At 34.4% G+C, this 24,121-nt stretch overlaps 1 protein-coding gene across 7 annotated transcripts in view; it reads left to right on the top strand.

Annotated features, from left to right (window-relative positions):
* Positions 1 to 24,121, top strand: part of LOC106875029 (jumonji domain-containing protein 1C) — a 354,655-nt gene that overhangs the window by 172,322 nt on the left and 158,212 nt on the right. Inside the window, exon 1 of one of the 7 annotated variants that reach the window (XM_089362410.1) lies at positions 1,882 to 2,061. The exons of the other annotated variants lie outside the window; for them this stretch is intronic. The gene's annotated coding sequence lies outside the window, so the exon portion shown is untranslated. Of the gene's footprint in view, positions 1 to 1,881; positions 2,062 to 24,121 lie in introns of those variants that run through there. 7 annotated transcript variants of the gene reach the window in all.

Raw genomic sequence — 24,121 nt, 5'->3', positions numbered from 1 at the left:
TATATATATATATATATATATATATATATATATGTATATATATATATATATATCCCACACACATATATATATATATATATATATATATATATATATATATATATATATATATATATATGTATATATATATATATATATCCCACATATATATATGTATATATATATATATATATATATCTCACATATATATGTAGTAGATATATAGATATATATATATATAGATATGTATACACACATATATATCTCACATATATATATGTATATATATATATGTATGTATGTATACATATATATATCTCACATATATGTATGTGTGTGTGCATGTGTATATATATATATATATCTCACACATATATATATATATATATATCTCACACATATATATATATATATGTATATATATATATCTATATATACTATCTATATATATATATATATATATATATCTCACATATATATATATGTATATATATCTATCTATATATACTATCTATCTATATATACTATCTATATATATATATATATATCTCACATATATATATATATATATATATATATATATCTCACATATATATATATATATATATATATATATCTCACATATATATATATATCTATCTATATATACTATCTATCTATATATACTATATATCTACATATATATATATATATATATACACGTGTATAAATATATATATACATACATATCTATATATCTACTATATATGTGAAAAATTCTGTGTGTGGGTGTGATTGTGGAGTTGTTATCTAACTCTTCCTACATCGTTTTATCGATTTTGATGAAACGTGAGTAGAGCTCTCATCTAGAAACCTCATGGCATATTCAGATTGTTGAAAAGCTCAATAATGGGTCCCTGGAAGGGATCCTTATATATATCTAAGATATTTTATTTCAACAACCAAAGGAAAGAACCCGTTCACCCAGATTTTAACAGCCATTGAAAAATCGCCAGATTACTGAAGAGATGGTGGCGTGTTTTTCTGCCCCGGCATCCGAAACTCTACCAAATAAATGTCACATATTATTTACAGATAAATTCCTCTATTTACGTAATATCGAGGTCTCTTTCTTTCTTTTGTTGTCTTTTCTATCAATATATACTGTGTATGTATATATATATATATATATATATATATATACTACTTATATAGCATATATATATACTACTTATATAGCATATATATATACTACTTATATAGCATATATATATATACTACTTATATAGCATATATATATATACTACTTATATAGCATATATATATATACTACTTATATAGCATATATATATATATACTACTTATATAGCATATATATATATATACTACTTATATAGCATATATATATATACTACTTATATAGCATATATATATATATATACTACTTATATAGCATATATATATATATACTACTTATATAGCATATATATATATACTACTTATATAGCATATATATATATACTACATATATAGCATATATATATATATACATATATGGTATATTTATTTATATATATATATATATATATATATATATATATATATATGTGCTATATATATACAGTATATATATGCTATATGTATATATATATATGTGTGTGTGTATATATATATATGTATGCTATATGTATGTCATTCATATATATATACATATATATATATATATATATATATATATATATATATATATAATTTATACTGTCAGTATTGCAATACATTCCTCAGTTATTTTTATTGTAGTATTTATTCCTGACTGCATGTTAGTAAGTTATTTGTGACCTAGTGTCTTAAACCTGTTTCCGTTTCGATTTGTGATGCTGCGGAGTTAATGAGAAGCAACAATTATTTCCATATTCACACTGTAAATTCGTATTTTCTCCCTCAAATTCAGCGTTTTCTCTTTCACTCGCACACACACACACACACACACTTTCTTTTTTTTTTTTTTTTTTAACTCTACCCAACTATCTTTCAACATCTGTGTTTTCAATACCTCGTAAGAAGAAGAAGAAATGTTGCTATGGAAATATTGTTTCAATAAAGGTGAGTATGGAAAGATCAGATGTCTTTAAGAAAATAAATGGGAAGGAAGACAGAAAAAACAAACGGTTTATTCGAACGAAGAAGAATCTAGTTGTTTTGTCAGACGTTCACAGTAACCTGGTTTGTTTTCTGCTGTTAATTAGCCTATGCTTCCTTCTCTACTTAGCTGAGAGTTAGCTGTGAGTTTGACAGAGAGCCTTGACCCGAGCTGACTCCTCACTCTGCCAATCTTTGTTCTATCACAATTTCAAGCAAACATTTCTCTACAAAACCAGCCTCGTGTTCCAGCTTGCCTAACAATTTTGCTTTTTGCTATTTTCCAAGTCCAAGATAGAAAAAAAAATACCTCCTCTTTTTCTTCTTGTTTTGTTCTTCGTGTTAGAGGAAGAAAGATGGAAAAAAATATTTCGGTTGAAATTTATCTCTGTAACTCTCAGTCAAGTACCTTAAGCATTTTATTTGTATATCATCTAAATGTTAGCAAGTCTACTAACTTGCTTCAATGTTTTTCTTTCTTTCTTTCATTTTTTTTTGTATCATATCTGTGCCAGATAAAAGATTATTCATTAAACTAGATACATGTTCTTGGTGGTTTCTTGTACCTTTAGCATCGTGTGTGTATCTCTCTGCATGTGTAGTTTACTATTGTTGCTGTCAATTCTGATCACGCTGATCTACGATTCCGGCCGAGACCATCCACATGTTCAGGAACCAGATTTGCCTTACGGGGGGGGGGGGTACAAACAAGATCTTATTGGTTTTTTAAAATTATTATTTATTTCTGTTCTTTCTTCTTCCAGAAGAAACCTAACTTCTAGCTACGTTTTACGGATCACTTTTTATATACACAGTTTTCTAAAGCTGAGAAAATAAGTCGGAACGTAGATTTTGATTTTGCAACCGCCCCAGAATATTAGGAGGTGCGATTTCACCACCTTTCCCGGATTCGTGAGAGTGTCCCACATTTATGTGCCTTTAATATTTGAGGCAGCAAGTGGGTGTAATTTAAAGTAGATTTTGCTGCTATTTCTAGCATATCTTGTGACTTAATCGGCATAAACGTGTGGTTGGTAGACGGACTTACGTTTTTTTTTTTTTTTTTTTTTAATTTCTTTGGTGAAACCACTGCTTTTTACGTGTCTAATTCGCAATAGTCACTCGGGTTATTGCAGCTATTTATTAACTTGACATTATACAAAACTGCTGTTTATGCTATTTACAGTGCTTATCGGTTTACTTGTGTGAGTAATATTGAATCAACTTATCTGATAAACTAGTCTTTTTTTACATGTTTACGAGCATATAGGGCCCCACCCTCATTGTGTACAAAAGATAGCTATTGTCGTTAATTAAATAGTTTTGGAGAGCCAAGGAGTGCCAAATAGTAGGAAGTAACTCTTTGCTGGCTTACAATTATTATTTTATCTATTTTACACTGAACATTTTCTCTTCATTCTTCTTCTTCTTCCCCACCCCCATTAGCTTTAATTCACACTTGTTTGGATTTTGCAAACAATTTTTTACTGATTCTTATCCAAATCAATTGATTTGGTATTCTTCTTTTCTGACTTGAAGTTTTGTTGTTGTTGGCACTCCGTCGCTTACGACGTCGAGGGTTCCAGTTGATCCGATCAACGGAACAGCCTGCTCGTGAAATTAACGTGCAAGTGGCTGAGCACTCCACAGACACGTGTACCCTTAACGTAGTTCTTGGGGATATTCAGCGTGGCACAGTGTGACAAGGCTGACCCTTTGAATTACAGGCACAACAGAAACAGGAAGTAAGAGTGAGAGAAAGTTGTGGTGAAAGAGTACAGCAGGGTTCGCCACCATCCCCTGCCAGAGCCTCATAGAGCTTTAGGTGTTTTCGCTCAATAAACACAACGCCCGGTCTGGGAATCGAAACCGCTATCCTATGACCGCGAGTCCGCTGCCCTAACCACTGGGCCATTGCGCCTCCACTTGACTTGAAATAGACACAGTGTATCCGCAGTTGACTAAGAAATATGTGTTTACAATCTTTAGGCCTTTAAAAGAGAGAAAGAGTGTGTGTGTGTGTGAAATTGGCCCTGAGCAATCAAATTTAAAATCAAATGCATCCCAATTATGACCCATCGTTAATTTTTATATCCTTGGCAATGTGTCCTTCCTTTTTTCTTTTTTCATAACGGTCGGGTGTGATTTGAGGAAAATTTGGCTGTTATTTCTAGCAAGTGAAAAAATTACGGAGAGGCTCCCCTGGTTAAAGTTACGATATATTCTATCACTATCAGGCAAGATTAAATACACACATATAAAATGTATCAGGCGAAGAATATATCATAAAGTATCAATTTACTTTGCATGAGGGAATCAAAGTTCATGAAACAGGAAAATCAGTCATGAATAACACAATTTCTGCCAGGCCGATTGTTCAAAGTGCTTACGCAGTAATTAATAGTAGATTATTGTTAGATCAGGCACAGGAAACATTTTTCGAGAAGCGGGCCGCACTTCTAAAAAGATTTGGTGCTTAGCGGCATTTTGTCCCATCCTTACATTCTGAGTTCAAATTCCACCGAGGTCGACTTTGCCTTGCATACTTTCGGGGTCGATGAAATAAGTAGCGGTTATGCACTGGGATCGATATAATCGACTAGCCCTTCCCCCAAAATTTCAGGCCTTATTCCCTTAGTGGATGTGATTTGAGCTTTTGTTTCTAGATGTTTGAGCAAACACGATAAGGCTTTCACAATAGGTTTGTTGTTTTTGCTGAAGCAGCATTTGTCAATGATATGAGATGATTAGATCGTAGCTTCTGTGCAGTTTGGTAAAGACTTTTGTTATATGGTAGAAGCATATATTTATGGTATCCACATTCTCGAGATGACTGATACTGGGTGGAAATGAAATGACTTCAACGTTTGTGGAAGCAATACAAGCAAGTTACATAATATGTACTTTGGAAATTAAAATAAGAATGTGTGGTATCAAGGCTTTTTTTGTCGTTGTGGAAGAGTCAACAATAATAATAATAATCTTTTCTACTATAGACACAAGGCCTGAAACTTTGTGGGAGGGTGCTAGTCAATTACATCGACCCCAGTGTTTCACTGGTACTTAATTTATTGACCCCGAAAGGATGAAAGGCAAAGTCGACCTCGGCAGAATTTGAACTCAGAATGTAGTAACAGGTGGAATACCACTAAGTGTTTCGTCAAGCTAACAGTTCTGCCAGCTTGCCACCTTAATAATAATAATAATAATAATAATAATAATAATAATAATAATAATAATAATAATAATAATAATGGTAATAATTTTCTCTACTATATGCACAAAGCATGAAATTTGAGATAGAGGGCTAGTTGATAAAAGGATGAAAGGCAAAATTAACTTCAACAGAATTTGAGGATCTTCTTGGTTTGGTTGCCAGCATTGCAAAGATTAAAGTTTATCGGAAATTATAAAATTTGGCAAAATAATATACTTTTCCAAGCTGAAGTGCTGGAGTTCTTTCGCTTTTTTTTTTTCAGAAAAATGTTTTTAAAAAGTTATAGAGGCTTAAAATTTGATCATTTTCACCCAGTCAGGAAACAGGATTTGCAAGCTGTAATTTTGTGTGTGACTGCAAAATTTATCATCAATATCCTGAAAATAGCACGTGTTATCAATATTTGTAAACAATACGTCTTTTGTAGTTTGAAGCATTCAGTATGCATTTAATGCATTAGCACAAACTTAAAAGATTCATCCAACAAACGTTATTTAGCTGCTATTTTTAGCAGCTAACAACCGCCTCAACGACAAAAAGAAATGAGTTAACAAGTAGTTTGAAGCATTTAATATGCATTTAATGAAAATGCGACGAACAACACGTTACATGCGATAAACACATTACAATTTTTCCCCACAAATGGTTTCAATACAGTTTCAACAGAAAGATTTGGAAGAATTAGATGAACGTTCTCCAGTAATTTTCTTTTGTGTAAATAAATGTTTTAGTTAAATAAAAAATTTGCCAGCATAATCTTATTAAATGACAATGTTGTAAAAGATGTACATGTTTATATGTTATATATTGTGCTTAAAAACAAGCATTTAAGCATGCAATAAGCAGCACATTACAAAATATTTTTAAAATTAAAAACGAAAGTTAGAAATGCATTCAATCAATATCAAACAAATCACAGTTTTCGTATCTCCTGTACCACATAAATTCACAGAGATATGAATCTACCATAGAATGGTAACTGCCACAGCGTTGTTTATTACTTCGCTTCCCAGAGGCCTATACATTCTCCACTTGTTGAATGTGGGTACCATCTTTTGGGTTAACAAGAAAAATGAAAGAGTAAACAACACGCCTTTTGTAATTTTAAGCATTCAATATGCATTGATTGCGATAGCTCAAACTTAAAAGATTTATCTAAAAACAAAATAGCACATTACAAACTAAATATTTTTACAAAACAAACATTTTGTTGACCAGTTCATTGAAAACGAAAGTTAAAAATGCATTCAATCAATTTCTCAAACAAATCACAATTTTCATATCTCCTGTGCTACATAAATTCACATGCTCAATTGTCAACACGTGCTTTCTTGCAGACAAAGGAGTTCTCATGTTCTTCTTGTTACTATGGAAACAGGCATGAATGTGTCTGTGGCTTATGATTGGCTAAAATTACCAAAATTTTGAAACTTTAATTGCTAATAACTATTTATGTATTGATTTATAGCAAAAAATGATTTTCATGTTATTCATTAGCCAGTAAAAATGTATCATTACACTGAATATGAAATTAATTTGAACAGAATTGATGCTGGTAGCAAAGCCTAATAGATTTGAATTTCAACTTAGACTGTAAAAGTGGATGGAATACCGCTAAACATTTTGTTCGGCATGCTAACAATTCTACCAGCTCACTGCCATATTAATAGTAATAATAATATAGTGTTGTAAAATTTCACATTGCAGGACCAGTAGATTATATGTAAAACATGTTTAAGCTGTATATAACATGTTAAAGCATGTATTCTGCAGGAAAGTCGAATTATTCGGCTTTGAAATGTTAAATTGTATTTTCATTAGGTGTTATGTTCTTGTTTAGAAATTGTCTGTGGGATGTGGAGTGGGGAATAGACGTTATTAAGTTCTTAGTCAACAGAGTGGTAAAGAAGAATGGCACATTGTATTTTCGGATGGAACAGTATCTCACTAGTGTATGTTGATATTGTAAAGAAGAGGAATTATCTCAAAAGTATTAATAGAAATGGAGCAGGTGTGGATGAGTTAAGAAGCTTGCTTTTCCGGTTCAGTCCCACTGCATATCTGGGGCAAGTATCTTCTATTATAGCCCTGGGTGGACCAATGCTTTGTGAGTGAATTTGATAGATGGAAACTGTGTGGAAGCCCATTGTATATATATGTATGTGTTTGTGTTTGTCTGCTCCACCATTGGACAACTGGTTTCAGCTTGTTTACATGCCTGCAGCTTGATTTCAAATTCGGTCACAAGGACAGCAATTTGAGGGAGGGCATAAGTTGATTACATTAACTCCAATACTCAGCTGGTACCTATTTTGTCGACCCCCAAAAGGCTGAAAGGCAAAGTTGACCTTGACAAAATTTGAACTCAGAATGTAAAAATGAACAAAATGGCACTAAACATTTTGCCCAGCATGCTAACAATTCTGCCAGCTCACTGCCTTTATTTGCTTTCACCTACTATACCATGTTCCCTAAAAGACATTTTCACATGCTATCATTAAAGAAAAATGGATGTAAAACAGTAAAGATAATAGGCAAAGAATTACATTTCATGACCCAATATCCACATAGCCTTGCAACTACACATGCAGCTATTTGCAAAACCTTCAAAAAGAAAGAAAAAAAATTTGAGGAAAGTAGCTGATTATATCAGTCTTAGTACTTGACTGGTACTATATTTTGTCCTTGGAAGGACAAAAGCAAATTTAACCTCAGTGCGACTTGAACTCAAAACATAAAGAGCTACAGTAAATACTGCAAAGCATTTTTTCCCAGAGCTCTAACAACTCTACCAATCCAACTCCTGAACAGCTGTACTGTATCATGATTTCTCCTTTCTGGTTAACACAGACATCATCGTATATGTAGTCTAAACTCTCTGCAATAACAATTTATTTTACTAAAGTATACACTATACTCCAATCACCTAACACATTTCAGGGAATGAGTAGCACCAAATAGTGGCCAAATTCATTTGCATATCTTTACTTTGAACTCTTGTTTGTATGAGTGGTGTTTAAAATTAACCCTTTTGTAACCATATTTCTGTTGAGATGCTCTGTGTTTCTTTCAATTAATTGTAAATCTTATAAAGAATTTAGTAAAATAACTTAGTTATCGTTAAGCTAGTGTTTAGGAACATAAATTGTGACTAAGGTTTGGTGGAAGAATTTAATTCAGAACTTTTGAAGACAAGATATTTGAACTATAGAGCCAGAGGGGGTTTCAGGCAGGTTGGTATCAAAAGGGTTAATGCAGCTGGTGAACCAGTGGCTGGCCCAGAAGAGTCCTGTTCTGAATTTAAATGTTCAGCCTGTCAATTGTTTATGAATATATATCTTTCACCTTTAGCTTGTTTCATTCATTTGACTGAGGCCTTGTTTTGGGCACCACCTTGAAGGGCTTAGTTGAACAAAATGATCCCAGTAGTCTGGTACTTACACTTTTGGTCTCTTTTGTGGAACCCCCTAACTTACAGGTTTGTAACACAAACGAAGCACACTCAATCACACACACATATATTAACTTAAAATATCATCATCATTTAACTTCTTGTCTTCCATATGAGAAGCTTCTGCACAAAGCTCCATCTACCAAGTTCATTCATAAGACATTAGTTGGCCCCAGGGCCACAGTAGAAGACACTTGGTGATGCTCAGTGTAACTCAGTTTGAAACCACACGGTTGCAAAAGCAAGCTTTTTAACTACACAGCAATACTTGTGTCCTATAAGTTATGGTGGCTATGGGAGTTGGAGAAAAAAAGCTTAACTACCATACTGCACCTCAACATGCCTGATAGCGTTTAGCATGATTTTAGACCAGGCTAATGCATATTATATTCAGGATGCCTAATCATACCTTGTTCCCTGATGTCTGACCAACTTCTCACATGCTTAATGCTCAACACAAACAGAAATGGATAATCAACAATTTAGCTGACCATAAGGTCCCTAGTGACACAACACTAATATGGCAGTCATATGAATGGAGCCAGAATCTGAGAACTAGTTTGGTTGATTATTGACTCTCAACCAATGTACTTCAATAATAATAATGATAATGATAATACCAATAATAATAGTAATAATTGATTTTTATATCCTGTTTTTTTTTTGTGTGTTTTTTTTTCCCTTCCTTTACTTTTATTTTTAACATGTTGCTACAATTAAACCTTAGAAAGATGATTATAAAACAGTGAATATGTAATGAGAAATCAGTGTAGCAGTTAAGCTTATTGATTTCTGCATTAAATCCGTATGTTGACAGGATGCACTATTGAAGAGAGACTGTTTTAAAAAGGAAATCTTGGTGAATGCTAACAACTCCTCCTCTATCATGTAAAATGAGATTTAACACAGAAATTACATTTCAAGGCTGGTGCAAAGACAATTTCAGATGAGCACAAAGTAAGGAATAAGATGAAGAATGGGACAGCGAGGGTTAGGAGAACAGTAATAGTCTTCACTGTTGGGTAACTTTATATTGATTTATTCAAGGTGCTTACTTGTTAGAATATTAGCTCTTCCTTGCAGATATTGTTTAAAATGCACTGCAAGTTGGTGTAAGTCATTTTTTTTTTTTCGTATGCAGTTGAATGTAGGAAACCATGAGTATTTGATTACATTGGCACTCAGAGAAATGGTATAAACGTGGGTGTATGTGTGATACGCACACATCATATCTATATTTGAATGCTTGCATATTAGTAAAACAAAAAGCCACACGTTAGCACATATTTGCACAGACATGGCTGTGTGAGGAGAAGTTTGCCTCTCAACCACATGGTTTCAGTTTCAGTCTAAATGCATGACACCATGGGCAAATATGTCTTCTATTACAGATCCAGGTTGACTAAAGCTTTGCAAGTGGCTTTGGTAAATGGAAACTGAAAGAGGCCCTTTGTGTGTGTGTGTGTGTGTGTGTGTGTGTGTATATATATATATATATATATATATATATATATAGTTTTAGTTTGAATAGAATTTATTTTCGATAATTTCAATTGATTTTAATCGATTTAAATTTCTTTTCTATTTGAAAATTAGTTATGAAACACGTGTAATCTTTTTATTATATTTATCTTATGATGTTTACTTTACTTTATATTATACTCATTTATTGTGCTTTTAATTATTAATTTTTCTATATGTGATAGTGGATTTTCATCGATGAGTTCTTGAAAATTGGTTATTTTCCCTAAAACTATATATTTTATATATACTTTATCTATAAGGCTCAATTTAATTTTAATTTTTTTTATAAATTGATTTTAATTGAGTTTTTTACCTGTAATTTTGGATTTTGTCCCTAATATTATTATATATATATATATATATGCATATGTATGTGTGTATTTTTGTATTTCCTTGCCTTGACATCACATGACAGTTGTAAATGATTGTTGTTGCAAGTTCTGTCCAGTTCATTGTTCCCAATCTTCCAAGACATGTCTGGTTTTGAGGAAATATTACTTTACTTGGAAACAAATGAGGGTTGGCAACTGGAAGGGCATCCTACCATAGAAAACCTACCTCAACAAATTCCATATGACTTCACCAGTAGGGGATGCAATATTATCGGTTAGTCGCGAAATTGTGAGTGACCTGCTAGTTGATAACTGATGAGGAGTTGGCAACCATCTCTGCCTGTTTCTCATTTGTTTGTGCATTTATTATGCTTTTAACTTATATATATATATATATATATATATATATATACACACTATTAATGCACTGCTGGAAACTTCATGTAATGTCAATCAAACACAATTATGCTCGAGTACATTCCTTCTGCATTTTCAACGTCCATGAAGGTAATTTAAACTAAGCAGTTAGCTGCAAATATTTAACAGTTACAGACAATGCACATGTCACTTTCAACAGTTAGCTGTATAACTGACTCATAGGGGTGGGTTTATATGTAACCTACAACCTTCTTGTCTGTATGCAAGAGGTAATACAATGAGGTTTAGGAGTGAAATTAAAACTGGTATTATCATATACCTTGGCCCTAATCATCAGAAAGTAATAAATCAGCTAACTTTTCTGGCTTAACCCTTTAGCATTCAGATCACTCTCCCAAAAGTAATGCTTATTTATTTACATTGATTTGAATTGATCATGCACTATCATCATAGCTCTGAGATTTCAGTGATGCGATTGTTAATTTTTAGAATGACATTGTAGAGTAGGTATGAAAGGCCAGCTCCGGTTGGTTTAACAATAAAAGGGAGAATATTTAGGCTGGATATGGCCAGTTTAAATGCTAAAGTGTTAAGGTGCTACTGCTAAATTGGGATTCCTCTTGTAGTGTAATAGTGTAATTTATACTTTCAAATGAAATTGGCTGACCATGTTGTTATAGAATTTGCTGGTTCTTGATTGGGACACTGTTATGATAAATGAATAACACAAGGCTCGTAGTTTGTTTCCCTTTTGCTAAAATTTTAAGTTTGTACAAATGAGATGTCTTCACTGCTTGACTCTTTCTCTCTCTCTCTCTCTCTCTCTTACTTGTTGGCACTCTGTCGCTTACGACGTTGAGGCTTCCAGTTGATCTGATCAACGGAACAGCCTGCTCATGAAATTAATGTGCAAGTGGCTGAGCACACCACAGACACGTGTACCCTTAACATAGTTCTCGGGGATATTCAGCGTGACATAGTGTGACAAGGCTGACCCTTTGAATTACAGGCACAACAGAAACAGGAAGTAAGAGTGAGAGAAAGTTGTGGTGAAAGAGTACAGCAGGGTTCGCCACCATCCCCTGCCGGAGCCTCATGGAGCTTTTTTAGGTGTTTTCGCTCAATAAACACTCACAACGCCCGGTCTGGGTATCGAAACCGTGATCCTATGACCGCGAGTCCGCTGCCCTAGCCACTGGGCCATTGTGCCTCCACCTCTCTCACTTATGCACACACAGAAATGATGTTGGACTAAGATTTTGTTGATGCTAGGCAATGTTGTTCCATTTTTATGTGATAATTAATGTCGAGTCTCTGTCAAAGCTTCCCAGACTTCATTGTATAAGATCGCCTACTGCATATAAGCTTTGATATACCTACTACAGCAGCTCTATACTTCACATCTAATTGACTGGATACCTGTTTGATCTATCAGGTCTGACTGACTTGGGGCTAAACAGTGACAACCTTCAAATAAATACGATATGTTTTTGAAGGATGTATCTTTCTTCAAAGCTAAGCAGGATGAACGTGTTGCTTTGACTACACAATAGCCATTGCATATATGCAGTTACTTTCCAATAAGTGTACTTGAATATAGCTATAAATACATTAAAACATATTGAGCTGAGTCAACAATAACTCCAGTTTCTGTTTTCCAATGTTATATTCATATAAAGAACAAAAACAAGCTATTTACCACTTAACCTAATATATATATATATATATATATATATATATATAAAGTGGTTGTCAGGTTGTCATTCCACCTGTCTATCTCTACCCCTCCCCTTCTCTCTCTCTCTCTCACACACACACAGCTCACAGCTTATATTCCATTGATTAGTTTGTTTCACCAATCTTTTTTTCCCCTTGAATGTAATTTATTTTTCCACAAGGTGAGAAATTATTTGATGGAAAGTAACGAAAACAAAATTCAGATTTTCACATCTAAAAGAATCACACCAAGCCCACAAGTTAGTTTTTTTATGTGGTTGCTTGACCTGCCAGAAACAGCAGCCAACTCTCATTCAAATCATACCCTGCCATCCTAAAAAAACGGGAGGGATGCAGGCGATATAGTTCTTTTTCTTTCGAAATTATGGGATGGTCACAGTTTGAATGTCTATTTCAAGAAATGAACAACAATCACACTAGTTTGTGAATACTGAATGGAAGGTCTAAAACCATCGTTCCCAATCTCTACCAAGAACCCCTTTTATTCAAACTAGTGGTTCTCAACCATCTTTTGCCTATGGACCCCATGGATTCCTATTTTACTCTGCTGGAACTCCATAGCCACTCAGTGTATATATGAGGGTGAGTCAAAAAAGTAATGCCATTTTGTTTAGGACAGGTATAATTACCAACACAGGAATTATTCCTTCATCAGCTGCCTCTATTCTAACTAGGCGTTTCGAAGATAAGGCAGAATGTGTGTGTGTGTGTGTGTGTTAGTTTGTCCTACCCATCACCACTTGACAACTGGTGTTGGTGTGTATACGTCTCTGTAACTTAGTGGTTCAGCAAAAGAGACTGATAGAATAAGTACCAGGCTTGCAAAGAATAAGTTGATGCCCCAGCATACCTGTGATCTAATAACTGAAACAGGTAAAAGATAAAAAAGAAATCAAATAGTTATTCTTATTTATAACTCAATTATAATTTTTACTAATTTCTCTTTCATTGTTTTTTTTTTATCTAAGCATTTCATCTTTTGCCCCCCCCCCCACCAAATTTATAGCAATCTCCAAATAGGGATAAAACAGTTAAACCTGATATTTCTGTCTTTCAATTTCTCATTCATGGTAGTTCCTGATACCAATGTGCATGTCTTTATATGTGTGTTTTGCTTATTATTATTAAGAAGAATAAAAACCATAAATCTCATATAAAATTTTCCGTAGTAGTTTGTCAAAAAAATGACAACTAGGAGGAACCAAATAGTTTTTTTTAGTTAATTATTTTTTTTAATGAAATGCTCGAAATGTCCCCCCGCCCCACAGTAAAACTTCAATAAACGGTAAGAACAAAGTAAATTCTCAGCTGTCAGCTCTGACCTTAAGTTCAACAATATCTTATTAAATAAGTCAATATCACCACCTGATGTTTATGATTGCTACATTATTAAATTCTTTATAACATAGGTATTTCTCACGCGCGCACACACACTTGTATATAAATAAAGGCTGATGAATATATATATAAACTTACACACACATGCGTGTGTCTGTTTATGATATATATATATATATATATATATACATGTATATATGGTGTTTTTTTTATTGTGATGGTGGTGGTGCATTTCGCCTACTTTATTCACATCATAAAATAGGGAAAGGCCTTTTGTTAGCAGTTGCTGTCCTAAATTCACTTCTTTATTGGATGGAAGTCATGTAGGTCTCCTGCATTCCATTGTCAACGTTGTCTTGCTGATATCACGAACAATGATGTTTTATTTATTTGATTATTTTAGCTTTCTATTGATATAAAAAAAATATATATAAATATATGTATATATTCTAGGTGCTGTTATTGGAAACGAGATTACTTGTATTGATTATTAAGTAAAGAATGTGTCTGTTACATGTGACAGTTATTTTCTTTCTATTTTTATTTTTTAATTTTTTTTTATTACTCTCTTGTTGGTGTGTACAGAAAGATAGGCAGCTTTAGTTGTTGGACAGGTAGGAATTGACTTTAAGAGTGGGCAGCAGTATGTGAAAATTGTGTATGCTTTTCCCCTGAACTTCTAAGTCTGGAAGGGAATTAGACAAGAAGATATAATTAAAGTGACTTCATCAAGCCAACTGTGAGTCACTATTTAGTCAAACACCCTGACTTTTACACACACACACAGAAACACACACACACACACACACACACGCACTTATTTATGTATGTTCCCCTCAACTCGACCACTTAAAACAAGAAAAAAAAAGAAATTCATTTTATATATATATCTACCTTTCCTCTGAAGGACTTTTAAGTGGTTATGACTAGTTGCAGTCTTCCTGAAAGTTTCTTAAATAGTTCTAAGAACAACTACTTGACATTTTAGTAATTTATGACAAGAAAATATTTAGTTGAATAAATAAATAAATAAAAGTTATAGATGTGTTTTTGTTTCAACAGGTCAGTGTAGCTGGGTTTGGGAAATCTTCAATTCAAAAATGGTAAAAAGAGAAGCAAGAGACATTATTACAACTTGGCCAGACAATTTGACCTTAGACAAGAAATATTGCATTTTCTTTGTCTCTTTTACTCTTTTACTTGTTTCAGTCATTTGACTGCGGCCATGCTGGAGCACCGCCTTTAGTCGAGCAAATCGACCCCAGAACTTATTCTTTGTAAGCCTAGTACTTATTCTATCGGTCTCTTTTGCCGAACTGCTAAGTTACGGGGACGTAAACACACCAGCATCGGCTGTCAAGCGATGTTGGGGGGACAAACACAGACACACACATACATATACTTATACACATATACGACAGGCTTCTTTCAGTTTCCGTCTACCAAATCCACTCACAAGGCTTTGGTCAGCCTGAGGGTATAGTAGAAGACACTTGCCCAAGGTGCCACGCAGTGGGACTGAACCCGGAACCATGTGGTTGGTAAGCAAGCTACTTACCACACAGCCACTCCTACGCCTACGTCTGTTCAACACTGATTTTTTTATTCTTTCCTTGTTTCGCTCATTGGACTGTGGCCATGCTGGGGCACTGCTTTGAAGGATTTTGTTGAACAAATCACCTCATGAGTTACTTTTTTAAAACCTGGTACTTATTCTTTTGCTCCCTTTTTGCAACTGCTAAGTTATGGGGACATAAACAAACCAACACTGATTGTCAAATTGTGGCTGGGGACAACCAGAAAACACACACACACACATACATGCATGCACATACACAAATATACAAAGGGCTTCTTTCAGTTTCCACCTAATAAATCCACTCGCAAGGCTTTGTTCAATCTGCAGCTATAGTAGAAGACACCCAAGGTGCTGCATAGTGGGATTGAACCCAGGACCATGTAATCTAGAAGCAAACTTCTTTCCACACAGCTACATTTGTGCCTGATAGACATAAAAAGAAAAAAAGAAAATTTTAAATATGTAATTGCATCTATTATTGGATTAGTCATAAAAGTATGTAAATTGACTAAAAACTTCCTTTTACAAACAATTACAGGAATTATGAAAATGATTTTAAAAATTAAAAGTTAAACTAATTTCTTTTGAATTCCAATAATTTTATTTATTTATTTTAAATTCATTTTTATCACTCCCTTTAACCTGAATTTGTTGCTCTTGATCTCATAGTTTCTGTAGTTACACACATCCCTCTGTAGATAATTCAGTTCCTTTGTACTCTAACTTATCTGAGTGTTTAAAACCAACTATTGGGAAAGCTGCCAGTATCTAATCCATTATCTCACTGTGGCTAGAGTTGTTGCTTTTTATAGACTGATGAATGCCTATTAGCTGAGATTATATTATTTCAATTGCATTATGCTTGGTTATTTGTTGTTTTATACACAAAAGATAGGGAGAAGCAATTAGCAGTGTTTTTGTTTTAAGTTATAAATACTACTTTGATTCAGATTTAACTTCATAATTTCCTATTTATTCACCCACTTCTTGTTGTATATCTTTAGAACCATTCGCTCTCTGAGAGGAAGCTGATGATGATAAAATCAATGGTTTGAACTGTATGAATTTGAGCTGTCTTTCATTTTTGCAGTTTAGGCTTCATGTCTGCTAAGTCTTTCAGCTTTTTGTCTCCTCTTCTATTTGATTATATTTGTTTTAGCATTAAGATGAATGTTCAATGACAAATGTGTGGGTGTTTGGTTGGATATATCTGTATGTATCATCATCATCATCATCATCATCATCGTTTAACGTCCGCTTTCCATGCTAGCATGGGTTGGACGACTTGACTGAGGACTGGTGAAACCGGATGGCAACACCAGGCTCCAATCTAAATTTGGCAGAGTTTCTACAGCTGGATGCCCTTCCTAACGCCAACCACTATGTATGAATGTATATAATGTATATATATATAATATATATATGTATGTATATATATATATATATGTATGTATGTATATAGATATATATGTATGTATGTATGTATATATATATATATGTATGGACCCGTGCGCATGCACACATACTTACCTCCCTCTCTTGCACTCTCCTGTCTTAGAAAGAACTTTTTCTCCACCCTTTCCCTTCCGGTCATTCCACAATGTAGCCTCGTGGATCGTTGGCGATTTTTTCTTCCTCCATCTTCCCTTTTTGGACTTTCCTATGTTTCCGACCAAGAGCTCCGCTCGAAACGTCAAATTCTCTTTCTTTCCTTTCCTTTCCTGAGCGTCCAGTAACACAATATCTGTATCACGTCCATGCGTTGTTGTTTTTTGTTGTTTTTTAGTTGTTTTTCTCTTTTGAACCTATGTATGTATATAGATATATATGTATATATGTGTGTGTGCGTGTACACATTTGCATGCACACATTCATCTGTATCAATCTCTCTCTCTCTCTGTATATACACACACACACACACATTATATGCATATATATATATATATATTTTGAGTGTACATAAATATATACATATATAAACAAAAGCATGTTAACTTAAAGTGAACCTGTTTCAGATATACATCAATAAGTCAACTCTTTCTGCAATTCTGGTCTGTCAGCGTGTGTCATATTTTGATCAGTTGATATGAATCAATCACGTGAATTTTCATTTAGACATTTGTTAAGTTGGTGGTTTCGGTCTTAGATGGCAAATCCTTTTCATTTAATTATGAATTATTATTTTTTGGGATGGATGGATGGCTGGAAGGATATAATTAATTGAATTGCTACGAGTATATTACTTAGTAGTTAATATTTTATAAATCTGAAAGGAATGCAAAAGCAAAAGTCCTCCTCCCCTGGCAGGATTTCAATTCAGCAACTTTAGGCGCCAAACTATATACAGGAAAGTCTCTAATCCCACTTTCTAATTTTTGTGTGAACTCTACTACTCTTTTACTCATGCAAGATTATTTTGTATCATTAATTTACACATGCTAGCATAGTAACAAAAGTGTTTGTCTTCCTGTTCTAACTAGGATTTAATTAAGCATTGACTTTGCAGATTGACATAGACTTAGAATATTGGATGATATTATTTATATATATATATATATATATATATATATATATATATATATATATATATATATATCTGTGGAGGCGCAATGGCCCAGTGGTTAGGGCAGCGGACTCGCGGTCATAGGATTGTGGTTTCGATTCCCAGACCGGGCGTTGTGAGTGTTTATTGAGCGAAAACACCTAAAGCTCCACGAGGCTCCGGCAGGGGATGGTGGCGAACCCTGCTGTACTCTTCCACCACAACTTTCTCTCACTATTACTTCCTGTTTCTGTTGCGCCTGTAATTCAAAGGGTCAGCCTTGTCACACTGTGTCACGTTGAATATCCCCGAGAACTACGTTAAGGGTACGCGTGTCTGTAGAGTGCTCAGCCACTTGCACGTTACTTTCACGAGCAGGCTGTTCCATTGATCGGATCAACTGGAACCCTCACCGTTGTAAGTGACGAAGTGCCAACACACATATATATATCAATACAAACACAATTTAAAATTTAGGGTTCAGCAAGTATTGGCTGGGGAGTCCACAATTAATCAAGGTCGGGTAGATTCATTATTGTTTCCTTTTTTACCATTGTAGTTTGCGAGTATTACTTTTTTGGGGGAGTTTTATTTTTGTAGAGAAATAGTAGTTTTTTGGCTGCTATTTCTAATTTTCGGTGTGTGGTGAAGCAATACTTGCTGAACCCTAAATTTTAAATTGTGTTTATACATTTACCGATAATGGTTTTTAACACACCGAACTACTTGGTAACATTACTAATTATCAATTAACAATTCATTTTTACCCTATATCTGTATGAGACATACATATATATATATATATCATGATTCGTGGCTGTGTGGTAAGAAGTTTGCTTCCCAACTACATAGTTTCGGGTTCAGTCCTGCTGTTGAACTTTGGGTGTTGCTTTTAGATTGCTTTAACTTACAGGTTTGGCATGAGAGACTAGCAGATTAAGTACCAGGCTTTTAAGGAAAAAAAAAAAAGTACTGTGTTTGATTCATTTAGTCTAAAACCCTTCAAAGAGGTGCCCCAGCATGGCCACAGTCCAATAACTGAAACAAGTAAAAAAAAAAAAGATCTATTATTAGATTGATCTATACTCCTATTTAGCTGTATTAGTTGAGATTTTGAGGATATAAACATAAGTCTAACAGACATAATTGATTTTGTAATTTATTACTTTTAAATCTTAGTAATCAACAACCATTTCATTTCATTTTTTTTTTTTTTTTTTTTTTTCCCATACAGTTTGCGTCTTCTAAATAGAGTTAAGCCAATCTAACAAAAAAAAAAAAAAAGAGAGAGAAATAGGTGCAGGTGTGGCTGTGTGATAAGAAGCTTGCTTCCCAACCACATGGTTCCAGGTTCAATCCCACTGCATAGTACCTAGGGCTAGAGTCTTAGGCTGACTAAAGCCTTGTGAGTGGATTTGGTAGACAGAAACTGAAAGAACCCTGTTGTGTGTATATATGTGTGTGTGTGTATAAGTTTAAAAATATATATATATAAGCACAAACGGAAAACAGACACAGAAGGTCATCATATATTGTCTCTTAGATTGTTTACACTGAGTTTATATGTATACATACATACATTAATATACGTGCGTGAGTCGTCTAGGAGACCATAAGTCAGGGAAAAGATACACTCGTATATGTCAGTTGAGTGAGTATATTTTCCAAAATGTATAGTATTAAATATCCATCATGGCTGGTCTTACCAATCAGTTTTGCATAAAGAATACAATGGATTGTTATCTAACCCGCCATTGTATTCTTTACTCGAAACCGATTGGTAAGACCAGCCATGATGAATATTTAATACTATACATTTTGGATAATGTATATATATATATATATATATTTGTGTGTGTCTTTGTGTCTGCGTTTGTCCCTACCCCTCTGCTTAACAACTGACGTTGGTGTGTTTACATCCCTGTAGCTTAGCAGTTCAGCACCAGAGACCAATAGAATAAGTATCAGGCTTAAAAAAAAATTTTTGTTTAACTAAAATACCCTTCAAGGTGATGCCCCACCATGGCTGCAATCAAATAACTAAAACAAGTAAAAGAATGAAATGAAGTATGTGGGTAGGTAGCAAAAGTACAAAGTAGGTGTGGGGGTGAGGGTATGACAATGGGGAGGATGTTGTAAGATGGGACCAAAAGAAAGAGTGTCCACGAGACCCTTTCCTTTATTCTAGGGACTTAGGGTAGCTTGGAGATAAAAGAAAATATAGTTAATGTTTAATTTGTATTGTTAGAGATTAATAGCCGAAGGGAACATCGTGAGGAATATCAAATTATGTAGCTTAATGATTGGGTAAGTGCTTAATACTAGGTGGAGAGAAATAAGATAGGATGATAAGAGTGATGAGAGGAGTAGAAGCAAGTGGATTAAATGGGATTATGCAAGCGTAACATTTATTCGATTCAAAAGAGCAGAAGCCATTCATTGTACTGGTAGAATAAGAAACAGAAAGTGGCTGCAATTTAGTGGTGGACTTGTAGTAAGAGTGATTTGTAACTGTCTGCAAATACTGTAACTAGCTTCTTCATGGTTGTATGCAGTGTGGATACCTACTGCAGGGGTTTTCAAACTTTTTGACTTGCGGACCCCTTTATATTTCAGGCTTTACCTTAGGGACCCCCCTTATAAACGCTTATTAAATTTATACATAAATATTTGCTTAAAATAACATATATTTTTGCATTTATTTATTTAACAGCATTTAACAAATAGGTTTATTGTCAATTAAAAGATTTCGATTAAAAAACATATATAAAATCAAATTGCCTATAAAAAGTATTTGCTGTCCACGGACCCCCTGTCTTGTCCTTGCAGACCCCCTGTGGTCCGCGAACCACAGTTTGAAAACCCCTGACCTACTGCATCATGAATGTGGGAAACATTAAGAACTCAAGAGTTTTATATTGTTAAGTAAGAAATTTATGCACTTTAATGTCTACTGGGTGTTGTGTTTTGTTCTTGAGGAATGAGAATGGCATTTCATTTCAAGTTGCTCGTTGCTCAGTCTTACTCTGTTGCAAGTGAGTGTTGGTGCTGACTCCTTCTTCCATCCAGCTGTCACATCTTCAACGTTTTGCTGGGTCTAGGGTGGCATGACAAGAGGATGTATATGATTGCTTCCAATTACATAGGTATCTTAAACAAGTAGTGAAAGCATGGCACATGCTACAAGTCACACTTTTTAGTGGTAACTGTGGATTTAACAAAATGGGCACAGAAGTGGCTGTGTGGTAAGTAGCTTGCTGCTTACCAACCACATGGTTCTGGGTTCAGTCCCACTGTGTGGCACCTTGGGCAAGTGTCTTCTACTATAGCCTTGGCCGACCAAAGCCTTGTGAGTGGATTTGGTAGACGGAAACTGAAAGAAGCCCGTTGTATATATGTATATATATATGTGTGTGTGTTTGTGTGTCTGTGTTTGTTACCCCAAACATCACTTGACAACCAATGCTGGTGTGTTTACGTCCCCATAACTTAGCGGTTTGGCAAAAGAAACCGATAGAATAAGTACTAGGCTTACAAAGAATAAGTCCTGGGGTCGATTTGTGCTCGACTAAAGGCGGTGCTCCAGCATGGCCGCAGTCAAAATGACGTAAAAGAGAGAGAAAAGAGAGTATTTCTAATTTGATCTTGTTTCATCAGATTCACTGTCATTACCATCATTGTTTTAATGTCCACTTTTCCATGCTTGCATGTGTTGGAAACTATTTGCTGAAGCAGATTTTTCTATAGCTGGATGCTCTTGCTGTCACCAACCTTTACCTGTCTCTGACTAGACATATTTTTGCAAAATATTGGAATTGAAGGCAGTTGTTTGACAGTGCACTCGTTTACAACTATCATGTGATGTAAGGCAAGGAGACAGTAACACATACATGCGTGCGCATGCACGCATATCATCATCATTTGTTTTTCATGCTGGCATGGGTTGGGTGATTTGATTGGAGCTGGTAAGGCCAGGAGCCACGCCAGGCTCCATTGTCTGTTCTGGCACAGTTTCTATGGCTAGATGCTCTTCCTAACACCGATCACCCCCACAGGGTATATTAGCTGCTTTTCATGTGGAACCTCACCAGAGCTTTTTGAGTAGCACCAATACCAGTATCAATTTTGCTTAGGCAGAGAGATATCTTGAAGCTACGAGACAAAGCATGATTAATTCAAAATGATGTGAATAAATAAGCATTACAATTGAAAGACTAATCTGAATGCTAAGGGGTTAAAGGGTTTAGCGGAAACAAATTGACTCTAGCACATATTCTAACTGTGGGGTTTATTCTATTAATCCCTTTTTGCTGAACTGCTATGTTATGGGATGTAAATTAACCAACACCACTTTTCATGTGATGGGTGTGTAAACAGATGCATGCACATACACACACAAATACATAAATGAACATGGCAGGCTTCCTCACAGTTTCCATCTACCATATTCAATCACAAGGCATTGGTTGGCCTGGCACTATAATAGATTTTTTCCAAGATGCTGTATAGTAAGACTGTAAAACAAACTTCTTAACCACACAGCCAAAATTAATCAAAATACTTATTAAATTAATATATGTCCAAAAACTTTATCTTTGTATCTAACTTTCTTTTTCCTTTGTAGTACTTTTCATTCAGGGAAATTGTTTTGTTTATTTTTAATTAAAATAACTATAACTTATATTTCTTGATTCATCTTTAATCATTGTTATAATTTTATAAGCTAAGGCTTTTTAACACACACACACATGTAAATCTCGTCAACATTTTCTTCCCTAACACAGTTTTTGCCTTCTCCAGCTAAAACATGTTAAGATTGTAAATGACATACAGTTTATTTTCAATGTTTTTTCCTTCACAACATTGTCTTTTTTTTTTATATATTTTATATATTTATATATTTTTGGCTTATCTTTGTAATTCTTAACTTAGTTTGTCCTGGTTTAGCAATATATACATTTGTTTTGTCTATTAACTATTTAAAGTGCTATGTTTGTGAAGTCTTAAGGTCGTTTTTCTTCCTTTTCTATGTATGCAATCACACAATGCTGCTAAGTCTGAAAAGAAATTATAACTTCCTGAAAGTCAGATACTGCCAGATGTAGCAAGGATTCACAAAACAAATGTAATGTGGGTCGCTTGCTAGAATAAGGAATTGTGTGTATGAGAAGGGTGGGTGTGTGTGTAAATAACACTAGGGGCCCTGAAAAAGAGCAAAGAGTAGGCCTTCAAAGAAATCTTCCTTATCAATTTTTGAGATTTCCATTTCCTGTCATGCTTCATTTTGACATTTTCATTAGGAAAGATCAATGGTCTCAACATTTATTTAGATTCACTATTTCTCTCTCTTCAGCTTTTACTTGTCTAAGTCATTGGACCATGACCATGCTGGAGCACTCACTGCCTTGATGCATTTAGTAGAATAAACTGACCCCAGTATTTATTTTTAAGCTTGGTTTTTATTGTCAATCTCTTTTGCTAAACCACTAAGTTATGGGCACAGATGTAAACAAATCAACATTGGATGTCAAGTGGTGACAAGAGATAAGCACCAGCACAAAGACACATGGGGCGGCGAGCTGGCAGAAACATTAGCACGCCGGGCGAAATGCATAGTGGTATTTTGTCTGCCGTTACGTTCTGAGTTCAACTTTCACCGAGGTTGACTTTGCCTTTCATCCTTTTGGGGTCGATAAATTAAGTACCAGTTATGCACTGGGGGTCGATGTAATCAACTTAATCCCTTTGTCTGTCCTTGTTTGTCCCCTCTATGTTTAGCCCCTTGTGGGCAATAAAGAAATAACAAAGACACATGTGCATGCGCACTCATAGATGCATGTATGCATCTATGTAAATGACAGGCTTCTTTCAATGTTTATCTACCAAATTCATTCACAAAGCTTTGGTTAACCCAGGGCTATAGCAG

The sequence above is a fragment of the Octopus bimaculoides genome, chromosome 14 (assembly GCF_046866305.1).
Source record: "Octopus bimaculoides isolate indiv1 chromosome 14, ASM4686630v1, whole genome shotgun sequence".
NCBI lineage: Eukaryota > Metazoa > Mollusca > Cephalopoda > Octopoda > Octopodidae > Octopus > Octopus bimaculoides.
This window is presented reverse-complemented; position numbering and strand designations above follow the sequence as displayed.